Below are 25,530 nucleotides of genomic sequence, written 5' to 3'. Positions count from 1 at the left end.
TCTCCCTCTCCTTCTGCCCCTTCCCCCTCCTCCTTTTCTCTCTCTCCCTCTCTCTGTCTCTCACTCACTCACTGTCTCTCTCAAATAAATAAAAAAATATTTAAAAATAAAAAAAGTAGAGGACAATTTGACAGATGGCGATGGGGGAAGGCACCCCAGGTACAGGACACAATAAGAACAGAGCCTGGAGGTGGTCATTTGGGAAACCATACATAATCAGTCTGAGTAGAGGAAGTTGGGGGATGTCTGTTAAGAACTGTAAAATAATGTTGGATAGAGGGCCAGGGTCCTAATGGTGAAGCCTCTTAGAAGCCAACTTACTTCTGTGAGTAGTGGGGAGCCACTGATGGTTTTTGAGCTGGGGAAGTAATAAGAGCTGTGCTTTAAGAAGATATCTGGTTGCAATGACTAAAATGCCAGTGACTGTGATTGTTTGGGGTGGAAGATGACAAGGGTCTGAACAGGGCTCTGGAATTGGAGTCCCAGCAAATAACATGGCATGGGAGGGGAGGGGCAGGAATAATCTATACAAACTGGCAAGTGACCAGAAGTCCATGTGAGGATGGAACTACAGCAAGATGGGAATCCTCAAGATAACAGTTTCAGATGGAGGTTAGACTGCAAAGGAAATATAAAGAATTTGGTTGAGGGGTTGAATAGCTTCTATATTCTTCATTATTAACACAGCATTTTTCATCTTACTTGATCCTTACTGACCTGTAATATAGGTAGATAAGAAAGCCTTGATTTGTGCCAGCCACATGAGCCAACAGGATTGAAGTCAATTTTTCTACCATGATTGGGGTAGGAAGTTGGTCAGTTATCTGGAAACATCAACAATTAAAGGAACGACTCATGACAACATGGCACTTGCAAAACACTTTCCCTCCATTTGGCTCCCTGCTGCCTGAACTTTGCTCTGTGTTTGGTCAGTTCACCATTTCACAGATCAATGTTAGGCGAGGCAAGATTGCCTCCCACCATAGAGGAGAAAAATTGAGATACCTGCTTGCCCAGTTTTTCCTGTAGCTGAAGAAAAGGCATGTGACCTGGACTCCTCCAGCCAGGCAAATGTGCACAGAGGAAGACTCAGGAGCTCGCGGTGTGAAAGGAGAAGGGGAGCCCACTGTCTCCACAGTGGTGGCAGAAGAGGCGGTAGCTGCATGGCTGAGTACCTGGCACAAGGGTGGTTTCAGGGACGGTGGAGTCAGCACCTGTCAGGGTCCTGGTGCAGAAGCCCTACATCATGGAGAGCTCAGAGGAGATGGCATTTTCTCATCAGACTGGTTCTGAGGCTTGGCCTTGGGTGCTGTTCCAGGAAGCTCAGCCTTCATCCCAGCTCCCACTTCTCCCAGCAATTCTGAGAGCTATATCCAGTAACTTTTCTGCTCGGTCAGCCAGCGTCACCTTCTGTTTCTTGTGTCTAAAAATCCCGATGCAGTAACTTTGTTCTAGATTACTTTACATCCTACAGTGTATATTTGCTCACTAACCTTACAATCAGTTGAAAGCAAGTCCTGTAACAGAAGCAAGCTGAAAATAGGAAAAGTTTTGTTTTGGTAGGCTCCCAGATTTATCTGTAAAAGCATTCTAGATTTATTTATTTATTTTTAAAGATTTTATTTATTTATTCATGAGAGACAAAGGGAGAGAGGCAGAGATACAGGCAGAGGGAGAAGCAGCTCCCTATGGGGAGCCCGATGTGGGACTCTATCTGGGGACCCCCAGACTACAATCCGAGCCAAAGGTAGACGCTCAGCCACTGAGCCACCCAGCCACCCCTAAACTTTCTAGATTTATTAAAACTTATGATACTGCTGAGTGAAAAGAGGAAGGATATAAAACAGCATGTATAGTGTATTTTTTGTTACACACACAGGAAGAGATTGCACCACCATGTTAACAGTCATTATCTTGGGCTAGTAGGATAACGAGTGCCACTGATTTCCTTCATTTTGCTTATATATAGTTTATACACTTTCTACCCTCACTCTTGGGTGATAAAAAGTTATCTTAGAACATACAGAAACTTGTCTTTTTGTGCAGATGTGCCGATCATTACCTTCTGTGGCTGTGGGAATGTTTAAAGAACAGCTTCCTTTCCTTGTTCTGATATTCCCATGAGGTATTCGTGGAGAGGAATCTCCTGGCCTTTCTGTCCCCATCCCAACATTCACCCCTCCTCATAGCAAGGGGTGTGTCTCGAGTGCACAGAATGCAGGGAGGTAAGTCCAGAGCATGCCCAACTTCAATCTTTCCTCCCTCTCCCCTCGGCCTGCCCACAGGGGGCTGCACTGTAGTCTGTTCTCTACCTCACAGACGGGCTTCCCAGGCATGCACTGCCCCTGCTGAGCCAGGGCAGAGCACCTGAGTCCATCCTAGGCAGCTGCACACTCAAGGCACAGTTTCTAACTGGCTTTATCAGCAACAAGCTCCACTGGCGTCTCACTGGTTCCGGAGTTGGAAGGGGAATTGAGGGGTGTGATTTAGCAGCTCCAGACACGCCCAGGCACCCAGGGACCCATGAGTGACATTGTTCCTCCTTTTAGTGCCTTCCAAGCCTAAGTCCCTGGTGGCAGGGAAAGAAAGGCTGGTGGAGGGGCTGTCTCAATGGCATGTCACTGGGGAGAAGACATGAGGCCCCCTAATGAGCTGCCAATTGGCCCTGCAGCCTCTCACCCCATTGCTTTGTCAGGAAATGCATCAGTACTTAATATTCAGAACCCCTCAACAGGTTTTCCAGCCTTAGTAACAGCAGTATAAAACCTGTGTCATCATATAAAATATCTGAAGCTGATCCCGGAGGTTTCATTAGCAGCAAGACATTTTAATGGGATTATAGCTCTTTTTATTCAGAAAGCAGGCACTGTTCAAGCTTAGAAAGTTTATCTATTGATCTTAACCTTTTCCTTCACAAAGTAAATGAAAAGGAAGCAAATCACGGAATCTCAAATCTGCAGTTCTACTTCAGCTATTTTATTATTCCTTGCTGCCCTCAGATAAAGTATCTAAGTTTCATAAATCATTACTCTTAAAATCCAGTCATAAAAACACACCTCCCCAAGAGTTTATCAGCATTTTGCAAGGTAGCTGGATAGGGCAACAAAGCACAGCAAAACAGCCAGGCAAAATCAAAATATTACACATAATCTCTATCTGACAGGTTTCTGGGTAGAAAATAACCAAAGCCAATTACTCCTTTCTCAGGTTTCCTGACAATATTTTCCTCAAATTTATTCTTAAGTTATAATTCAAGGTCATGAAAGAGACCATTTATGCATGTCATTAAACAGAAAAGCAAACCACAATCAAACCTTAAAACTTGGCCTCCTTAATGTACCAGAACATGTGCTATGAAAATATAAAGACTTGAGCACACAAAAATATATAAAAACAGAATAACAATATTGAGCGTTGAAAAATCGTCAGATAAAAATGTTTCTGACAGCATCGTTTTCTAAGAAATCAAGCCAAAGGTGTTTAATGACCCACGTAGCTCATAGTAAGTCCTGTTCAACAGAATGGTCAGGCTGTGAGCAAGGGTTTGGTGCTGGGCTCTCTGGGAGTAGGTCCATCAGGGTAATGGAGACAGGGCTTGAAGGCCAGACCTGTAGAGCTGGCTGGTGACCTTGGGCTCCTGATGCCAGGCCGGGCCACACTGCCTGAATCTTGCAGCACCTATGTGTACTTGGTCAGAGCTGGATTCGATGTCCTTGTTTACAGTGTCTGGACAGAGGAAAGGCTAGTCACCTGCCAGGAAAGTGAAGTACATGTTTATAAGTCCTTGACACTGGTTTCTCACAGTCCAGCCAGTAGACCCTTGGCCTCACCATTTCTCACCAAGAGCAGTGCTCTTAGGGGAAATGTGAAGAGAGACGTGGATAGGAACAAAATTATATCAGAGACTGGGTCAGAATACATGAATGGATTGAACTTCACAATAAAGTTACAAAGAACACTTGAGGGGTGCCTAGAGGGCTCAGTTGGTGAAGCACCTGCCTTCAGCTCAGGTCATGATCTCAGGGTCCTGGGATCCAGCCCTGCATGGACTCCATGCTCAGCAGGGAGTCTGCTTCTCCCTCTGCCCACCACTCCCCAGCTTGTGCTTTCTTTCTCTCACTCATTCTCTCTCTTTCTGTCTCAAATAAATAAAATCGTTAAAAACAACAACAAAGAACACTTGAATAACCTGCCCTAAGACACCTAAAACTCATGACATAAAAGTAACTTCCAATTATTCACCAGTTGACATTACAGACCTTACTATTAGCCAAGTTTTTATGTCAACATGTTTATATACATTTTATACAAACTGCTCCCCTATTCTAAAGACAAAATGATCAAATACTTACAAACTGGTAAACCTACCTGCTTGGCCATTTCTCTTTCAACTTGTCTTACAGTGGCCAAAAATTATTCTTAAAGCCATAGACATGCTTTCAACTAAAGCATGGACCATTCAAGCTATCACAGAGGTCTATGGTTTTAGGACTCCAAATGTAGTTCAGAGGTCTGAAGCTTTGAGAAAGGACAATTTATCTAGTCTAACTCTTGACCCTCTGCTCTATTGTTTATCCATACTGCTTTTCTAAAGCACCTGATCTACCAAAGCTCTACCAAAGCATCCCTATAGATTCATCAATCTAATTTCTAAAGCTCTGATGCTTGATTAGCATTTGCTCCAGTCCAGACCTTTCCTTCAAGTTCTGGAGTTCTATAACCAAGCACCCACCTTACACCCCTCCTGGAAGGCTTCACAGACACCTTCTGGTCAGTGCCTACTTCACTCCCTGCCCACCCTTCCAACTGAGTCATCTTGCATCTTACAGCCCTCGTTTTGGTGCCTGAAAACCCCATCCTTTCAGCAGCACAAAACACACCCTGGGAGTCAGCCAGGATGCCTGTTATTTCCTCACCTCCCACACCCAATGTGTCCCCAGGTCCTGATGACTTTGCCTGCAAAATACCTCTCCTATCTATCCTTTTCTCCCAGCTCTTCCACCAGCGGATTCCAAATTACCACCTTCCCCTTGGAGCTCTGGAATGTGCTCTAATGGGAATCACCTTCCACTGTGCAAAATGTTTACAAAATAGGCCTTCCCTCTTGGCCTCTTTCCAATCTACTGTCAGAAAAGCACAAATCTGATCATGTCTTTTCTTTATCTGAAACATTGAAATGGCTTCTTATTGTCCTCAGCATAAAGAGCAGCCTGGAGGGATGCCTGGTTGGCTCAGTGGTTGAGCGTCTGTCTTTGGCTCAGGTTGTGATCCCGGGGTCCGGGGATCGAGTCCCACATCGGGCTCCCTGCAGGGGAGCCTGCTTCTCCCTCTGCCTATGTATCTGTCTCTCTCTCTGTGCCTTTCATGAATAAATAAATAAAATCTAAAAAAAAAAAAAAAAAAAAAAAAAGAGCAGACTGGAGCTCCTGCCTGACCTGGCCCTGGCCATGTGCCCAGCCAACTGACCCCTAATGTCTCCCCTGAGCACTCTCTCCCTTCCCAGGACCATAGTGCATCCCCTCCTCTCTACCTGGAGTTACTTCCTCTTACCCCCTCAGCTACTTCCTCACACAGAGAAGCCTTTCTTGAGTGACCCTAACAGGACTTGACTCCTTGCCACACGCAAGCATACTCATCTTTCCCTCATAGCACTTGTCAGCTTAACAACAGCAGTGACATGTGTGTGGTTTGTGTGAGGGCCCACGTCCTGTGCTTGATTCTAAAGCACCCTGAGGAAGGTGCTGCATGAGCTCTGCTTGGGTCTTGCACAGGGTTGGTGTAGCGTCCATGTACAGCAAAATGGACCAAGGGTGAACATGGAGAAAGGAGTTGGTGCTCCGATTACAATGGTGAAGGCCTCTCTTGCTCAGGATCATTCTCATGCCATACAAGGGATGGTTTTCTAGGGCCTCAGAGTATCTGTAGGAACATCCAGTCTCCCCCTACAGATCTCCCCAATATGACCTCAGGGCTTAATAAGGGGGGGGGGAGGGAGGTATTCTTTGAATGTGATTTTTTAAAAGGACTTTATTTATTTATTTAAGAGAGAGAGAGAGAAAAAAAACAAGTGAAAGGCAGAGGGAGAAGCATACTCTCCACTGAGCAGGGAGTCCAATGCAGGGCTCGATCCCAGGACCCTGATATTATGACCTGAGCGAAAGGCAGATGCTTCACTCACTGAACCAATCAGGCGCCCTTAATGCGATTTTTTAAGATAGTGACAGCAGGCTGGCATCCTTTTGCATCTGATTATGTGAATCAAAGTAATAATAGAGAGTAACTGCTATAGCTTCAGTCTAAACTGAGAAAATGTGTAGTGATTGAGAAAGCAGGAATGTTCTTTCCTACAGCTTCTAGCCCCACGAATAAACAGAAAGGTGACAGTTAAAAGGCAGTGTGGTATAGTGGCTATATTGCTTAAGCTCTAGATCCTGGCTATCTACTGGCTGTGTGATCTTAGGTAAGTCTCTTGACCTCTCTGCGCCTCAGTGGCCTTATCTGTAAAATGAGGATAATAATAGTATACCTTCTAGTGTTGATGTAAGGATTCAATTAGTTAATGAATGTTAAGTGCTTTGAACAGTGTCTGATGTTACTTACAGTGGGCAGAACATACATGTTTGCCATTTTATTATTACTAGGTGTTTTTTGAAGCTGCTTTATAGTATTTCAGCTAGAATAGATATATTTTGGTTAGAATGAGACTCAACTAATGCTTAAAACTAAGATGTTAAAAATTAAAATATGCACTGGCCTGTTTTGTTGTACATAAAACTATTTTTATTAAAAAATATTCCGAATGCATAACCTTGTTGATTCAGATAAAACAAGCAAAATGCCTGTTAGTAGATGGCTGTTGGCTTCTTAACAGAGTGTGACAAAAACATTCCTCAAATATGCATGAATAACCTGTTCAGTATCCAGTGAATTCACAAGCATATGCCTCATTTACCTTTGATATAAAAAGTAACAAAATCACATCCAGTGAACTGAGCTCAACAATAAAATTAATCCGAAAAAAAGTCAATAAAACAAATTGCTGCATTAAAACAGAGCATGTATACCCACATCCATACTTGAGAAGAGGAGCTGTTAAAACCACATCAAACAGAAAGGCACTTATTATTAAAGGTCAATTAAGATGTTTCTGACTAGACATATACCTATCCCTACGGTCATGGAATTCCACTCTTACATATACCAAAGAAATATGAATGAAGACAGAAAGACATATATAAGCCCACAGCAGCTTAGTTCATGATAGTCAAAAACTGTAAATAATCCAGATGTCTATAAACTGAATGGATAAAAAAATAAAAAATAAAAAAATAAACTGAATGGATACACAAATTGTTGTGCATTTATGCTACTGAATACTATTCAGCAACAAGAACTACCAATGTATATAATAACATGGATATATCTCACAGATATCATGCCAAATGAAAGAATCTAAATTTAAAAAGTAGGTATGTGATTTTCTTTTTGTTGTTGTTAAGATTTTATTTATTTATTTGAGAGAGAAAGAGAGAGACCATGAGTTGGGGGTGGGGCCAGGGGCAGAAGGAGATGGAGAAGCAGACTCCCCGCTGAGTAGGGAACTGGCTATGGGGCTTGATCACAGGACTCTTAGATCATGACCTGAGCCAAAGGTAGATGCTTAACTGACTGAGCCACCCAGGGGCTCTTGTGATTTTCTTTACATGAAGTTCAAGAATGATCAAACTGGATAAATGAGCATGGAAGCCGTAATAGTGGTTACTCCTGGGGAGGGAGTAACAAATAAAGCCTGTGAAGGAGTTTTCTGAAATCTAAGGGGTGCTGACAATGTTCTACAGCCTGATTTGGGTGGTCAAGCTGTGCGCTGAAAATGTATTTTATGCTCTCTATTGCATATGTTTACTTTTATTACGAAAAAAAAGTATCTTCCCAACTAATACTTTAAATCATGACTGATAATGCTTTGATTTGACAAAATTCACTGGCACTGTGGTAGTTCATGTGCTGCTGGAGGACTGGCAGGGTCCTCTCCCTACAAACACACAAACCAGGAGTAATAGACAGAACTTTAACACCCATGCTCCCCCCACCCCCAACCAATTCAAAGGTTGAAACCCTAATCCTTCTGTAACGGTATTCGGAGACAGGGTCTTTAAAGAGGGAATTAAGGTTAAATGAAGTGGGACTCTAATCCAATATGACTGATGCTCTTGTGAGGACAGGAAGAGATGTTAAAATGTGCTCTGACAAGAAAAGACCATGTGAGGACACAGCCAGAAGGTAGGCATCTGCACATCAAGGAGAGAGGTCTCAGAAGAAACCAAACCTGCTGACACCTTGCTCTTGGACCGTCCAGCCTGCAGAACTGTGAGAAAATACATTTCTATTGGTTAAGCTCCTCAGTCTGTGGTATTTAGTCATGGCAGTCCCAGCTGACTAATCCACCAAGCAAAGGCTTCAAGAGAAACTCCAGGAGCTTGGCACAGGCTCTCCAGAGTCTGTGGGAGCCAGGTGTCAGGGTCTGGCTCTTGCTGTGTGAAATCTAAAGCTAGTCAGAGCTAGCAGGGCAAAGAGAGAAGGGATTGTGTTTAGAGCAAAAGGCACTTCTACTGCAAGGGGAACGGGATGGGAGGGGTGTTTCCTGTGGTCATAATGTGGGGGCTCTGCAGAAGCAGCCTGTTTGAGTGGGAGAGGTGAGGTTTAAACCTAGACACATTGAACATCACTGCACACTTCCCAGAATGGCTAAAGCTGATCCAACGGTATGCTGCAGGTGCAGGTGAGGGTGAGGAACAACTACAACTCCCATAAACCATCACTGGGAGAAGACATTGGTACAACCACTGTGGAAAACTGTTTGATGACATCTCTAAACCTAAACACACACCTGTCCTATGATATGGCAGCTCCACACCTACAGAAACAAGTACACACGTGCAACCAAATAAATACGTAAGAATGTTCACTGCGAAACTACGCAACTGTCCTCAACAGAAGAATGGACATGTGAGCTCAGTATATTCACACGATGTATTACTCATGATCAGCAAAAAGGAACAGGATATGGACACATACAGCAATATGGATAAATCTCTACTATTGTGCAAAGCAGTCAGACAGAAGAGGTTCCACAGTGTATGATTTCATCATATGAAGTTAATAAAAGGTGAAGTTGCTTTATGGTGCTAGAGGTCAGAGTAGTGGTTACCTTGAGGTGCTGGTTAATATTGACTGGGGAGGGACATGAAGGGGTTTAGTGGTGGGGGTGGAAGGCAGGAGGGACAGGTAATGTTCTGTGTCTTGATCCAGTTTTCAGATATATGAAAATCAAACATACTACACTTGAGATTTCTGTTCTTCGCTCATGTTCAATTTATTATAGTGCAACTTTTAAAAATCAAAAGTTAGGTAGGAGTTTAGAGTTTTTATTATTACACAGGACTGTATCATGTGATTAAGGAAACTGGATTTAGCTTTTCACCACTTAAGAGTACTTGGAAAATCTAAAGGACCTAAGATTTTCCTCCAATGAGGAAGAAAAGACAAGTCTGTTCGGTGCATAGACAGGAGTCACGCAAGAAGAACTGGAGATGGCTGTTATCTGCACAGTACTGAGATGCCTGCCAATAAACCTGTTACACACAGAGGGCAGTTGCTTTAATTCAAGATTCCTTGAACAACAAGATGGTGTTTCTGGAGACTGTCGAAGTTATTACTTAGGTTTAGTGATTGCTAAGATTAACTCTGATGTGATAAGGGAAGCATGGTTCATGCTGACATCAGTTTACTGATCTGTGTTTATCCAAAAATGCTGGGGAAGACAGACATCCCCAACCTTATCCCAAAGATATCAAAATGGCCACTGGCTCACATTATTCAGCTAATGGTTAAAATTGATTATAACTACTGCTTTTAGCTAATATGGCACTTTACTAGATAATACTTAGATTGGCTAATTCCCAACAATTAGCCTATTTCCAAGAAGTTGCATGTGAGTACGCACGCGCATCTGCTTCATTCAAAGATTCTACTTTAGGGCAGCCCGGGTGGCTCAGTGGTTTAGTGCCGCCTTCAGCCCAGGACCTCATCCTGGAGACCCAGGACCGAGTCCCATGTCGGGCTCCCTGCATGGAGCCTGCTTCTCTCTCTGCCTATGTCTCTGCCTCTCTCTCTCTCTCTCGGTGTGTCTCTCATGAATAAATAAATAAAAAATCTTTAAAAAATAAAAAATGACTCTTTAGCTTTTGCTTTCAGTGGCTTCTGGTTAAAGGTGGCAGCTTGACCACATAACTTTTATCCCTTTCCTCTCAGGATCCCACTTACATGAGTACAGAGCCAGAAATAAGGTATAAATCTACAAAGAGAATGTAAGCGAGAAGATCCACAAACAAGAGAGTTCAACAGATTTCTGGAGACCAGATGATAGAATCCTAGCAAAAGATGGGGGTGGAGAAGGATCTAGAAACAGGAGATTCACTGTAACAAACACTTACATCCCAGACCTCTGTTCCATATCACACACATATTACCGGGAGCCAGGAGCTACCCCCAGGAAAAAGACTGGCATTTGGAGACTCCCTCTTCTCAGTGTCTGCTCTAGGGAGCCCAACCTAAGACCTCTACAAACCCTACCAACTAACACAGACCTCTGGCCAGCTTCAGTGTCATAGCCTGCATATGAAAGGACGATCAACGATAACCAGACATTGCTGGAGACCTCCAGTGGAGAAGGGAGCTGTCCACATAAGCCATGAGATGTAAACATGCCCACTATAATTGCTCAAGTGGAAGAAAGACAGAGGAAGGGGTGTCTCGGTGTCTAAGAAAAATTATACTCAGAAAGAAGAAAAGGTAAGATTCACTATGCAAATAATATAACAAACAACACTGCCATCCTCTGCCTTCATACACACAGTCTCTTGACTTCATCAATGAGAGCCTCATTCTCAACAAGAAACTACAGACAGATGGGTCACTACCTCTCCACCACCTCGCGGCTCTCTGCTTAAGCCACCCTGCTACCCGCTGCCACTCGCAGCCCCCTCTGCCTCCATCCACTAAGGGTCATTGGGAAAACAGTCTTTGTACTGCCAGTGAGTAGCATGTTGTGTCTCATCCGGGGCAACTCAGACATAACAGGGAACGAAATTCTGAGCCCCTCAGCCTTCACTCTTCCCCAAACAGGCGTCAAATACCTCACATGACTTAGATGTGATGTATACTTCTAACACCAGCTTAACATTCTGTATTCGAGGCTAGAAAGCATCTACCAGAGCAGGAACAGTCTATGTCAACCTAAAAGCACACTTTATGATTTATTTTACACTGGCCATGGATCTTTTACCCAGGTTACAAAAATTAATATATTTTGGCACACTAAATAAGTGCTTATGAGAAAGCTGGCCTCACAGCTCCTTTCCTTAACAAATCTCTCGAAAGAGTACATACTATTAATAATTTTGGTTCCGGGGCGGCCTGGGTGGCTCAGCAGTTTGGCGCAGCCTTTGGCCCAGGGCGTGATCCTGGAGACCCGGGATCGAGTCACACATCGGGCTGCCTGCATGGAGCCTGCTTCTCCCTCTGCCTGTGTCCCTGCCTCTCTCTCTCTCTCTGTCTCTCATGACTGAATAAAAAAAAATTAAAGTAATTTTGGTTCCAATTTTCTAAACTATTCTTTTCTTCCTACCCCTTACACACTTACACACACACACACACACATAATTTCTTCACGATAGAACACAGAGTAACATATTCATCATAGAATGCTTGGAAAAATAACACACATGCCCAGGCTGCTATAATTCCACCATCCAGTTTCTGTCCACCTCATTTTAAGAAGAAAATTTTTATTTATATATTTCCTAATTCTTCCACTCTTGGGTCTGTACTTATCAAGAAATAAAATGGGGGCCACGTTCAAGGCTTTGCTGTTCAGAGATGTGCGCCATTCCTTGGTACGCATTGGGGACATACAGATGAAAAGATAACGCACATTCTTTGTAGCTAGATGCAGAGTTCTGGCCCTCGAGTTAAATTTTTGAGAAAGCACAGCAAAAAGCAGGGCTGCTGGCAGCTGGAAGCATAGAAGCTCTTCAGCCTCCAGAGCTCCTAGAGTGATAGAAAGCCCCAGGGACTAAAGCTAAATGTTTGGCCACTCTAGTTATTCTCCAATAAGCCCTTATTATGCTGAAATGTTGATTTTGTCTTGACTGTTTCCCCCTCCTTTCTTCCATGACATTTTTTTTCCTTTTATGGTTAATAGCGGGGGGAAGAAAAACTTCAAGGCATGAAGTTTAAAGCCCCTGAAATTTAATTACAAAAGTTGACTTAGTTATTCCCAAAAGTTTATTAGAGAATAGGTGGAATTTCTCTTAAAGATAGAAAAATAAGATACATAGAAAAGCAAGGAGATTTTCTCCTTCCCATTTCTTCAACAAATATGTACTCAGCATATAGTCCGTGTGTGTGTGTGTATGTGCATACTATCTACCTGCCATTATCCTTGCCAGTGAGAAAGGAGGTGGAAAAAATATAGGTGGGTAGATACATATTTTGGAAGGGCAAGAGAGTGATGGAATAAAGTGGGCATACATTGCTGTAGTCCATAGTGAGCTGTGGTTGCTTGTTAACAAAGGGAACATGTTGTGAGCATTTATGTCAGGAGTCAGCAAACTAGGTTCTGTGGGACAAAGCCAGCCCACCACCTGTTTTTGTACTGCCTAGGAGATAGGAGTGGTTTTTTACATTATTTATTTATTTTTAAAGATTTTATTTATTTATTCATGAGCGACACACAGAGAGAGGCAGAGACACAGGCAGAGGGAGTAGCAGGCTCCTCACAGGGAGCCCAATGAGGAACTCAATCCCAGGACCCCAGGATCATGACCTGAGCCAAACGCAGATGCTCAACCACTGAGTCACCCAGGTGTCCCTGGTTTTTTACATTTTTAAATGGTCAAAGAAAAATCAAGAAAGGAATCAAAACTTTGTGACATGTGAAAGTGATATAAAATTCAAATTTTGGCAAACATGAATAAAGTTTTATTGGAATACAGCCACACTCGTTGGTTTACACATTGTCTATGGCTGCTTTTGCACTGCAACAGCTGAGCTGAGAAGCTGCAACAGAGACCTGTATGGTTCGCAGAACCTATTTACTGTCTGGCGCTATACTTAAAATGCTTGCCAGCCCCTTGTTTAGAGGAGGGAGACATTACTTCTGCTCAAGAGCACGAAGAAGGAAGTGACACATGTACCTTACTTTTCTGCAGCCCTATATAGCTCATTCGACCCTTCCAGCAGCCCTATGTAGGAAGAGATAGGAAAGGCAGGTTTCATCATTCATTCCCCCTTTTACAGCTTGGGAAACTGAGGCTCAGCCCAATCTAGAGACTTGTTCAACATTAGCAGTTAATCGTCTGAGCCTTTCCATCCCATGGTGCTGAGCCTGGAGAGACCTCATTGGAAGAGCAACACACACACACAGCAAGAGCATCATAAAGAAGGGAGACCAGTTGGATGAGGAGGGTGGGGAGGCTACCGCTGGGCCCCAGGACAAATAAGACTAAGAGCAGGAGCTATCTGGGCCCAGGAGTCAGCAAACTAAGTTTCAGGGGACAAATCCAGCCTACTACCTGGGAGATGGGAATGGTATTTTTTTATTTTTAGGTGGGAAGGAAGGAAGGAAGGAAGGAAGGAAGGAAGGAAGGAAGGAAGGAAGGAAGGAAGGAAGGAAGGAAGGAAAGAAAGAAGAAAGAAAGAAAGAAAGAAAGAAAGAAAGAAAGAAAGAAAGAAAGAAAGAAAGAAAGAAAGAAAGAAAGAAAAAAGAAAGAAAGAAAGAAAAGAAAGGAAAGAAAGGAAAGAAAGAAAGAAAGAAGAAAGAAAGAAAGAAAGAAAGAAAGAAAGAAAGATGAAAAGAAAGAAAAAAAGGAAAGGAAAGGGAAAGGGAAAGGGAGAAAGAAATCAAATTTTTGTGACATGTAAAAGAGATATGAAATTCAAATTTCAGTCTCTATAAAGAAAGTTTTATCAGAATACAGCCATGCTCATTGGTTTACACATCGCTATAGGGTAAAAGCAGCCTCAGATGGTGTGGTCCCTGGATCTGAGGCCAGTGCACCTGTCCTGCCCCGTAGTCGCTGACAGAACCTCTAGGAGCCTGAGTCCTATCTGCTGCAAAAATCCCCTCCTGATGAGGTTGTAAAGAGTAAATGAGATCATTATGAGAAGCAAATGAGTTAACTGTGTGTATTACTCAGCACAATGCTTGGCACTTTGCAGTTGTGATGTTACCTGATTGTTGTCATTCACTGGCTGGGGAAGCTGCTGAGCATTTAAAACAGCGATTGGTACGTACTCATACTAGACAGTCAGAGAGCCATATAGGATGCATTCATACCTGAGTGTAACATTAGGTTAGACTCACATACTATCTAATGCTATGGAAACATTCCATCTGTGAAACAAATTCTAGCTCCTTTAGGACAAGACTTCCCTAGGTATTAGCTCAGGGGGAAAAAAATTCTTGTACGCTCAAGTTATTTGGAAGAGAATTGGGTGTAAAAACTATTTTCACATCAGGGAAGAAAATATATTAGGTTGCAATTGAGAATGAAATCATTGAACTCCTGGGGCCTAGGGGCTGTAGCTTGGAAAAGAGGCAGGAAGGGAGAAGGGGAGGAAAGAATTGTAGGGAGAGATTAGGCAGGCTGGTGAGTAATGGGTCCAACGGTGAGGTCAGCACCCAGCAACTGGGCGTGGTCTGCACAGTCCAGGAAAGCCACTAGATTTAAGAATGGATCCATTCATCTGACTCTGCTTTCCATTTTCCACACTAATAATTTCCACTTTCAGAAATATAATATTTACTGAACAATAAAGTTTCCCTTTAGGACTATTGTGACATTATACACAAACATACCACCCAAGATCCAAATATTCTAACGACCTGAAACATATTTAAAAAACCTCAAACTTCCGACATGAAATTATTTCACCATGAGAAAATAAGCACTCTTGTTGATGGATGCGATACAACAGAACAGTGTTTTTTGAATTGTATGTCAGAGCCCATTAGTGCTGAAATCAGTTTAATGGGCTGCCAACCATATGGAATAGAATAGAACAAAACAGAAAATATCTGAGTGTATTACACATAATAAAGGACAAGTGCTGTTGAGTGTAACTTCTGTTCCAGTGATATGTTTGTGGGTGTGTGCACACACACACGTGTGTGTGTGTGTGTGTGTGTGTGTGTGTTTACATTCACTCATCTATATTGCTGAGCTATGGTGTAAACTGTATTCTCACTAGAGGTCACGTCCAAACAATTTTAAAGGCATCAAAGCAGAGTGTGATCCACTTTAGGGAAGCCAGGTATAGGGACACCTGGGTGGCTCAGTGATTGGGTGTCTGTGTTCGGCTCAGGTCATGATCCCAGGGTCCTGGGATCGATTCCTGCATCGGGCTCCCTGCAGGGAGCCTGCTTCTCCCTCTGCCTATGTTTCTGCCTCTGTGTGTCTCATGAATAAATAAATAAAATCTTAAAAAAAAAAGAGAGAGAGAAGTTCAGTATAAGAATCCTAATTCACTGGACAGCCACATGAAGGATTTAATTATTCCTGTGGAGTGGGATTTCTTTCAGTGAAAAACTCTTCCCCTGCATTTAAAACATGCTACAATTTACAGGGAAAAAATGTATGCAGAGGTTGTCAAGTACGCCTCATCTTTAAAATGAGGTGTACCTGTTAATGAACACCGAACTGATCTCAAGATACAGAATTTTTTTTTTTTTTTTTTTTTTTTTTTTTTATAAATTTTTATTTATTTATGATAGTCACACAGAGAGAGAGAGTGAGAGGCAGAGACACAGGCAGAGGGAGAAGCAGGCTCCATGCACCGGGAGCCCGACGTGGGATTCGATCCCGGGTCTCCAGGATCACGCCCTGGGCCAAAGGCAGGCGCCAAACCGCTGCGCCACCCAGGGATCCCAAGATACAGAATTTATAAGAAATCAGAAACGAAAAAAAAAAAATCAGAAACGTAAATGATTACATTGTTCAGAATGATAACGGATCAACTCCTTTATAAAATTAATAGTTACTATATTTTTCACACTAGGTAATTCATCATGAAGCAGAAGAGAAGGGGGCTAGAGAGGAAATTTAGTGGATGGGGATGGTTTTACCACCACCAAAAATTAGATTTTGGAAAAGGAAAGTCACCTTATGTTTGACTCCACAGAAAGCTCCCACCTTTTGATGCATTCTCTCAATTCCTTTCTTGTGAATGCCCCAAAGTAAAGAGCCCATTATCTCCAAGATAATAGGAGCTAAAATCAAGCAATTCATTAATACTGGATGTGATGGCAACCGATTTTAAAGGGAGAGACCATATCAAAAACATTTTATCCCATAAGCCTGACAATTCCATGAAAAGGAAGTGGAGGGTTCAGAAGTTACCTGACAGGGATCCCTGGGTGGTGCAGCGATTTGGCGCCTGCCTTTGGCCCAGGGCGCGATCCTGGAGACCCAGGATCGAATCCCACATCGGGCTCCCGGTGCATGGAGCCTGCTTCTCCCTCTGCCTATGTCTCTGCGCCTCTCTCTCTCTCTCTCTCTCTCTCTATCATAAATAAATAAAAATTAAAAAAAAAATTAAAAAAAAAGAAGTTACCTGACAACTATCTGGGGGAGATAGCCTGAAATTACTGCCATCGAAACTAGATAAGGATGCTTCTGGAGGTCATATGATTGAAAAAAGGATGGATGGATGGATGGATGCATGCATGCATCCAAAAGGAGGCCAAGATTTTAATACCAATTTAAATAAATATTACTTCACAGTTGCCTGTATTGGAAGTCCTTATACAAGTCATTCAGAGGTGCTGGGTTGTAGAGATCATGAATATAAACCTATAGGAAGAAAGGAAAAAACAACTGTTCTTATGTTATCTAAGTGGGCACACAGGGCTTCTGATAAAGCTTGTAATGGCAGCATCACTTGAGAAGTCCTATATTTCAAACCAGTTAGATAGAAATTAATATGCCAAATGTCTTATGATGAAAAAAAACTCTGAAGTCAAAGCATGTGAAACATTTGAATAAATGATTTTATACAATGTGAGAATAGAAGGATGTTGTATTTCCTAAATTATCAATTTTATTTAATGTGGTTTTAAATATATGCAAATAAATTAATAGATTGAATACAAGTAGACATTCCACTCTCTATTCATATCCCTAAAATGTGTGTTTTCAAGTTGAGATAAGGCCTTTTTTAAAACCATCTCATGGAACATTAGGGACTACCTTATAATCGAGGGTACCTAATACTTGGGCATATAGGGTAAACTGCATCCCAGATAACTGAGGCTCTTCATTGCCAGCTCAGGAATGAACTAGACTGCAGACAGGTATGCAATACATTAAAATCCCTCAATTAAACATCAATAACTGCTATCAAACCAATTTTTTAAAATTTTTTTTAAAGATTTTATTTATTTATTCATGATAGACACAGAGAGAGAGAGGCAGAGACACAGGAGGAGGGAGAAGCAGGCTCCATTCCGGGAGCCCGACATGGGACTCGATCCCGGTACTCCAGGATCGTGCTCTGGGCCAAAGGCAGGCGCTAAACCACTGAGCCACCCAGGGATCCCCTCAAACCAATTTTTATCTGTTAAAAATTATTTATGCTACTATCCTCCATGTGGAATGGAGGATGTGATGCCCTGTCTTGCATCCCCTCAGCGTACTTTGGGGTTCCTGCACAGCTCTGATGGACACTTCCCATGCACACTGACAGATTCCCGCATCCAGCCCACTCTGCCTTCTGCTTATCTACCCAAGGACTTTCTCTCATGCCTCCGGAGCTTGCCCAGGCTATTAATGGCAGCCCTGAAGTGCTGGGGATTTAGTGCCTCTGGTATTAAATGATGACTAAACATCCCAATTTCCCCACCATTTGGTAGACAATCATATAGTGCATCTGACACTGTACCAGCAGCACCAAGCCTCTACTGCCCACAATGGTAAGCTGCTCATCAGCCCACCTCGTTGTACTGGCTTGCTCTCCTTCCTGGTATCATTTTCTCTACTCTCACTTATGCTTCTTGGGATCACCTTCCCTCAAAAAACCACCTGTATCCAAATCATTGTCTCAGGCCCTGCATGCATGTACTTCAGCTCCTGGTGGTAATTTTGTGCCCTCTTTGAAAACCAGCTGTCTGCAAGAGTCAAGGTGAAAGAGCTTTACTTTCATTTTTTATACCGGGACTACTTACATCTTTGGCAATGTCTCATCCATTCCTTTCCATAGCACTTGATCCCTTACTCACGCACAAGAGTTTTTTTGTGGGCTGTAGGGTATGCCCAGGTGAACAAAACATAGTTCAAGCCTCAAGGACTATAGACTTGAGAATGGGACATGAAACATGCAGGAAGAAAAGAAACCCTAGATTCAGACTGTGGAAGGGCCACATGGCAGTTCCCAGAGAGGAACAACTTCCAGCTGACTAGAATTTTTTTTTAAAGATTTTATTTATTTATTTATGAGAGACACAGAGAGATTGGTAGAGACATAGGCAGAGAGAGAAGCGGGACTCAATCCCAGGATCCTGGGATCAGGACCTGAGCCAAAGGCATATGCTCAACCACTGAGTCACCCAGGTGCCCCTAGCTGATGAGAATTTGATCCCTACCCCGATAGAGCCTGTTCTCTCAAGTTTTCTAACATCAATGTTTGCTTGAGGACATTCATCTTTCTACAAACTCAGCATTGACTGACACACAGATCAGCCCAAACATGGAACCTGGTGACACGGCCTTATGGGTAACTGATGAAATGTTGAAAAGCAAGGCATCACATTCTCCATAAGTGTCCATGAAGGATCCCCAAGTGACTGCTCCATCTATGGGGGAACGACAGGACATGGCCTGATGAAGGAAGGAGACCCATGAGGCTTCCCTGCTGTTCCTTCATCATGCCAAGCACATTCACACCTCACACCTTTAGCTCTTGATATTCTGCCTACAGGCCCTTCCCCTAAATATCTGTGTGGGATATTCCTTCACCTCATTAAACTCTCCTTGCTCAAGGCCTTCCGTGAACACCCTTTATAAAAATAATAGCACCCTCTACTTTGTCTCACTCTATTGTCTTCCCTGCTCTATTCTTCATGGCCCTTACCACCCCCTGACATATTATATATTTATTTATTTATTAATCTCCTCCCACTAAAAGGTCAGTGACAAGTAGGAACTTGTCTCCTTTGCTGGATCCCTTGCACCTGGAATAGTGTCTGGTCTAGAGGAGGCACTTAGTGAATGTCTGCTGAAGGTTCATCATAAGAACCTCAAAATCATCACTCACCACGCTTGAAGTGCTATAAACTCGTCTGGAATCGTGACAGCCCCATAATTCAAGGGTCTAAAGGATACATGATTATTTTATTAAAAAAGAAAGTTTTATAAAAACAATTTTTTTTGTAGAACTTCAACATATTTAGCAGGTATGAGTAAATAAAATTGTTTTAATTCTATCATAAACATGTATAGGTCATGGAATGCAACTCGTTCAATGTCTATGGTGTAAATAAGAAAGAAATCCTGATATTTTAAACCTTGGAACTATAGCTAGCTTACTAAAAAATAAATTTATTCATGTATTCATGTGACAAATATTTATTGAGTGCTTATGATGAGTATGGTGTTGGATGAGGTGCTATATTTGATTTTTCTTTTGAAAAATCGACTTCACACTTCTCTGTAAAGCCATATCCTGCTGTTATAGATAGAGAAAGCTCATCTTTCTGAAAACGCTTATGTTTTTTTTCATTATTTTACTATATGCTTTATTGATTTAAGTCAGCAATCCCTCAGAGAGAATAGTCACAGAAAAATACTTTGGGTGGAGGTTTTTATTCAGCTAATTTTAAAGGTAAACATTTTTCTCTTTTCATTGAGTTTAAGGGAAAGAGGAACCACTGTATTTAACAACATTAAATGTTCACTATTAAAAAAATTATATAAGTAGTTTTCTTATTTTATTTTTTTTAATTTTTATTTATTTATGATAGTCACAGAGAGAGAGAGAGAGAGGCAGAGACACAGGCAGAGGGAGAAGCAGGCTCCATGCACCGGGAGCCTGAGGTGGGATTCGATCCCGGGTCTCCAGGATCGCGCCCTGGGCCAAAGGCAGGCGCCAAACCGCTGCGCCACCCAGGGATCCCTATAAGTAGTTTTCGAACTCTGCTTATATAGGGCTAATTGGTTCCACTATAAATTCATGCTCTCCAAATGCAGCAGGCCTTCAAGTTGAATGGTAATCTTTTATTCGTCCCTAACTGACTCAATTGTTACATTTCCACAAGGCATACCCAAGTCATTATTCTACTGGTGGTTTCAACCTACCCACTTGTCCTTTGACTTTATTTAGAAGATGATGGTCAAATTATTCTCTCTACCTCAAAATCCCCATGCTTTTGTCTCAAGAGTCCTTCCCCTGCCTTCTTGAAGATTGATTCTATCAGTTAAGATTCTTTCTTACTTTCTCAATCTCTCTTCCTTTCTATGGATTCTTCTCCTGTGATAAGTGGGCTTGAGTCTTCTTATGCTAAAAACATGACTTTATAGTATGCCATTTCTTTGATGCATCAAACTCTTTCCTCCTTTGCCACCCAATTTACTTAAAAGGAAATCTATCTTCATTGCTTTCCATGTGCAGGGATGATTCCCTGACTCTTTAACCCCTCCCTAGCAGCCTGGCCACCACTTCCACTTACCTCAAAGATAATTAAGGAAAGCCAGGAATCAAGTCCAGTGGCTTTTCCTTTGTTGTATCCTCAGCCCTATGGGATGTACTATACGAATGATGTGTTAATGGTGGTGGCTCTCCCACCTTTCCCAGCTGCCAGGACACCACACGACTTCCGCCATTTTGCTCCAGCTTCCCCTGTTTTAATTGTGTTTTTATCCTCTTCTTTCTCTTCTCCCCTCCAACATATAGACATGCCCTGAGGATCTTTACCCTTACCTTTTGCTTTGTTTCGCTCTGTTTTCTCCATTGGCCGTTTCTGAGACAACAAAATCACTCCCAAGTAGAGGAGTCACAAATCTCTTTTTGTAGCTTTAACTTCTCTCTGGAAAAGCTAGCCCCGTATTCTAGTCCCTTTTTTTGGACCAATCTGTCATGCCCAGAATGAAACCTATTTTTTTTCTCCTCTTCCTCATCCTGCTCTGAACCTCCTCTCTGACAAGGACCCAAACAGTGTCTCAGCTGAGCCCAACAGGGACTTCTTTTTTTTAAGATTTTATTTATTTATTTAAGGGGGAAGAAGGGGAGTATGAGTCTGGGGGAGGGGCAGAGGAAGAGGAGAAGCAGTCTCCTCACTGAGCAGGAAGCCTGACATGGGGCTTGATCCCAGGACCCGGGGGACCATGACCTGAGCTGAAGGCAGATGGTTAACCTACTGGGCCACCAGGGTGCCCCAGCAGGGACTTCTCTGCTCAGCATTTAAATTTTGCCTATCTCAGTCTCTGAGTCTGTCTCTTCCCCTCATTCCCACTGTCTCATTTCCTCTTACCCCTAATTTGATGACGGACTCTACCTGGTCTCCCTATAACCAGTCTTTTCTCATTGTACTATGTCCAGCAAAACGCTACAAGATTATTGCCCTAAAGCACAATTCTGATCCTGTCAATCGTCTTCCTCAGAAACCTAACATAACTCCCTGGTACTTACTGAATGAGATCTGTATACAAGGTGCTGCATAACCTTGGATAGACCTCTCTTTCTCACTTGACCCCTCATTATAGCCCTTGGCATTCCCTGTGGAATTCCAAAGCACACCATTCTTTCTGCAAGCACGCATCTTCCCATCACCAAGTCTCTGCTACTCACTCCTTTTCACAGATGCCTTTCCTTCCCTGCCAGCCCAAATGCCACCTGTATAAATCCCAGCTCAAATGCGACCTCTTCCATGTAACCTTCCCCAACTCTTTTACTGGAAGCCATTGTTTTATCTTATGAACACCTACAGGAATGAAGGAACACAGCGTTCTGGGCAATGAAGCCATTTTGCACCATTTTTATAGTCAGCTACCTGTACGCCCTGTCTTTCCTTCCGGGACATGAATTTCCTCTGGGCAGGATCTAAGTCTCCTTATTCTTCACATCTCTGGTCCTCCCAATCTCCCAAACTCTATCCAAAGGTACACAGAGACCAAGATGTCGTAGGTCAATTAAATATTTGTAAGTTAATGATTATAACCCTAAGGGTTAACTTTGGCCTCTAGTCCTTGCCATAGTCTCAGTTTTAGCAACAATTACTTTTTCCTTGTAGGATACAAGTCCTATCTCCCCATAGTACCACAGTATATTCCTTTTGGCTCCACAGGGCAATTTTCAAATGTCTTTTACTTCCAAGTTTTCTGAAAAACTAACTTCTCTAACAGACCCAATAATGGAAAAGCATTAATGGCGCTTTAACTGAAGAACATGCATCCACACAAAACAAACGGTTTGCTGTGGGCTACAGCAAAAGGTACAACTGCTTACCAGAGTGAATTATAGGAGTTAAGCTTATATTATGAAACTTACCAGTCCAATCTCTGGAAAAGCCAGGCACTGTATTTTTTAAACCATCACATTTACAATAGAAATGAAATCACTAATTCCTGAGTCATCAACTGTGTTGTTGTATAATTACTCTTCTTCTAAACAATGTATTTACCTTGTCAATTTCTAATATTCTTAAACTTTCCTGTAAGACATTTACGTCTCTGGATTTTACTTACAAATATAAAGACAACTTAAAGAAAAAAACACAGAACCTCTTTGAATGCTTTTCAAATTCCATAAGCACTTTTCTCAGAAAGACATTGGCAGAAATAATATGGAGTAAAGAACTGAGATTCAAAATTCATTTTTATAAATCTATCCTTAAATCTTGGAGGAGATCCAACAACCTCACATTAAAATTTTAGAAGGCTTGACTGAAGGACGTGGGGAAATTTAATGTTCATAGTTTCAAGAGCACCTGGTCTATATATCACCATTAATTAAGAGAAGATAAACAGGAAGAAAAAAAACATATGTGCACAGCGCATGTTTCATTATTTTCAATGTAACAACAATATCATGCAACCTTTGACAAAACAAAACAAAAATTTTTTTTAGGATAGAAAAAGAGAAAGAACCGTCTGAGGCCAACGTGTTACATATTTACTTGAATAGCCATGACTGCTTACAGGCTTTTCAAAGAGGATCGGAGCAGCCAGTTTGGATTCTGACAGCAATGCTGCAGAATTTAAGGTGTGATTTAAATATGTTCTAAGCAGGTTAATCTAGTCACACAACATGTTAATAAAGAAGTATCAGGATATTAAAGCGTAGAGGAGCATTCCTTCTTACAAATACCGCAGGAGAAATACAGTCGATGGGGAGTCAAACTGCAGTGGACACACACACACACACACACACACACACACACACACACGAATATGCTATCTCTCTATCTTTACCCGAACCCACATAAGCCTATCTTTATCACGCAGAGACAATTAAACAGCTATAGACTCTGGATGCAATTCTGTGTCCTGGCTCCCACTGGATGACTTATTGCCAGCCTGACATTTTTCAAATTCTCTATTATCAGGCTACATTGGCTAGGAAAGCAGACTTCACCAACCCAGGACCCCATCTCCGATGGGTCCTAGGAGATTTCAGTTCGTGAACGACATATGGCACCACCTAGCCATTGTGAGAACTGGAAGAGTGGATGACACCAGCAGTAGAAATAAAGTATCCCTTTTCCTTAGGAAAACGCCCTGCCTGTGCGTGACGCTGACCAAGGGGGTACGAAACATCTGCCAGAACGATCTTTCTCTTCTTCTTCAATACTCCCCCTGACCCCATCTTTCTATAGACAGTTCCGGAGTTCATTCTACAAGAAGCAACATAAGGATCAGCCATTCTTCAGCCATAAGGTTTTCAGTGTTGGAATGTGGAAGGAGAAGGTCTAGTTGACATTCAAAGTTGTGGGGACGGAGAGATGAATGTGGCCATTAAGGTCAGACAAGAGATAAACAATAGAAACTGCAGAGTCAGGGCATCTGAGACCCTCACGGGGCCGAGGAGAGAAGTGTCACAGGATAGAAGCTCCTTTCAAATCCAGGGAGGCTCGCAAGCCCAGGAGGGGGTAACCGTCGTCCTATTTCCCTGCCATGCGCCCAAAACCACATGCACACTTCCACATCCCCATGTCAAGAAGCCAGAGAAAGGGGAAGTGAGAATCCCATCCTCACACAAGGGCAGAACACAGACTGTACTCAGAGTTGCAGGGTCAGAACAACAAACACTGTCCCACAGTCAGCGGGTGGCAGCAAGTCAGGGCACCTGCACATCTCTGGGCTGGGAGCGCAGTTGCGGGGAGCGTGGAGGCAATCACACGAGTACACACACACACACACACACACACACACACACACACACACACACACTCGCACGCACGGGATTTCACAAATCGGCACCTACCCCACCGCCTGTCCGCACACACATACCAAGTGCATCCTGCCCGCCCCATCGTTGCCATCACCACACTCTTCCTCCGGGAGAGAGAGTCGGCCGAGGGATGAGAGATCCTAGCGGGGATTCCTGGAAATGTCATTCTCCAACACCTACGGTCCGCCACCGCCACCCCCACCCCCTGGGTGGGCCGTACCTTTCACACACACACACACACACACACACACACACACACACACACACACACACACACTCTCCTTCCATGACTGCCGCCAGGCACGCCCGCCGCCTCCCAAGCCCCGCATCCCCGCGCGCACCGGACACCGGCGTCCCCGCCTTCGGCGCCCCCTTCCCCCGCCCGGCTGGCTCCACGGCTCGAGGCACTGCCCCTGGACGTCGCCGGCTGTCCCCGCTCATCCGCACTATTGTTCCCGCAGCCCCTCCGCGGCCGGGGCGCCCCCCGGGCAAGGAGCATCAGCGCCCGGCGCCCCCACTCACGCACCCCTCCGCGGCGCCGCTACCTTGCCTGACAGCTGGGTCCGCGGGCCCGCGGGAGCAGGCGGCGCTAGTGACAGCGCGGGGGCCAAGCCTGGGAACGACGCTCCGCTCCAGCCGCTCCGACCTCCAGCGCCACCATCTTCCCCCGCCGCCGCCGCCGCCGCCGCCGGCCCGCAGCCGCCCTCGCCCGGCTCCGGCTACGGCTCGGCAGCCGCCGCTCGGGCCCCTCCGGTCGGCGGCCCCACCCCCTGCCGCCCGCCCGTCCGCCCGCCCCTCGTGACGCGCGCCGGGGCCGAGCCGAGCCGAGCCGAGCCGGGCCGGCCTGCGCGGGAGGGCGCCCGGGGGAGCGCGCGCGCACACGCCGGCGCTAGTAGCGCCCCGGCCTCCCACGCCCACCCGCGCGCACGCGCCGCGCGAGACCGGGGCGGCGGGCGGCGGGAGGCGGGCGGCGGCGGCCCCCGGGCGTGGGTGGGTGGCGCGGGCGGGCGGGCGTGCGCCGCGGGGGCG

At 43.9% G+C, this 25,530-nt stretch overlaps 1 protein-coding gene across 2 annotated transcripts in view; it reads right to left on the bottom strand.

The window, feature by feature from the left end:
• The window catches only part of APBA1 (amyloid beta precursor protein binding family A member 1), a 199,122-nt gene extending 173,971 nt beyond the window's left edge, over positions 1 to 25,151 (bottom strand). For both annotated transcript variants that reach the window (XM_055311582.1, XM_055311583.1), the window contains exon 1: positions 25,047 to 25,151. The gene's annotated coding sequence lies outside the window, so the exon portion shown is untranslated. The remainder of the gene's footprint in view (positions 1 to 25,046) is intronic.
• Positions 25,152 to 25,530: the final 379 nt, after the last annotated feature.

Source organism: Nyctereutes procyonoides, unplaced genomic scaffold (genome assembly GCF_905146905.1).
Source record: "Nyctereutes procyonoides isolate TBG_1078 unplaced genomic scaffold, NYPRO_anot_genome, whole genome shotgun sequence".
Taxonomy (NCBI): domain Eukaryota; kingdom Metazoa; phylum Chordata; class Mammalia; order Carnivora; family Canidae; genus Nyctereutes; species Nyctereutes procyonoides.
Note: the sequence above shows the minus strand (reverse complement) of the source record. Positions and strands in the feature narration are given on the sequence as shown.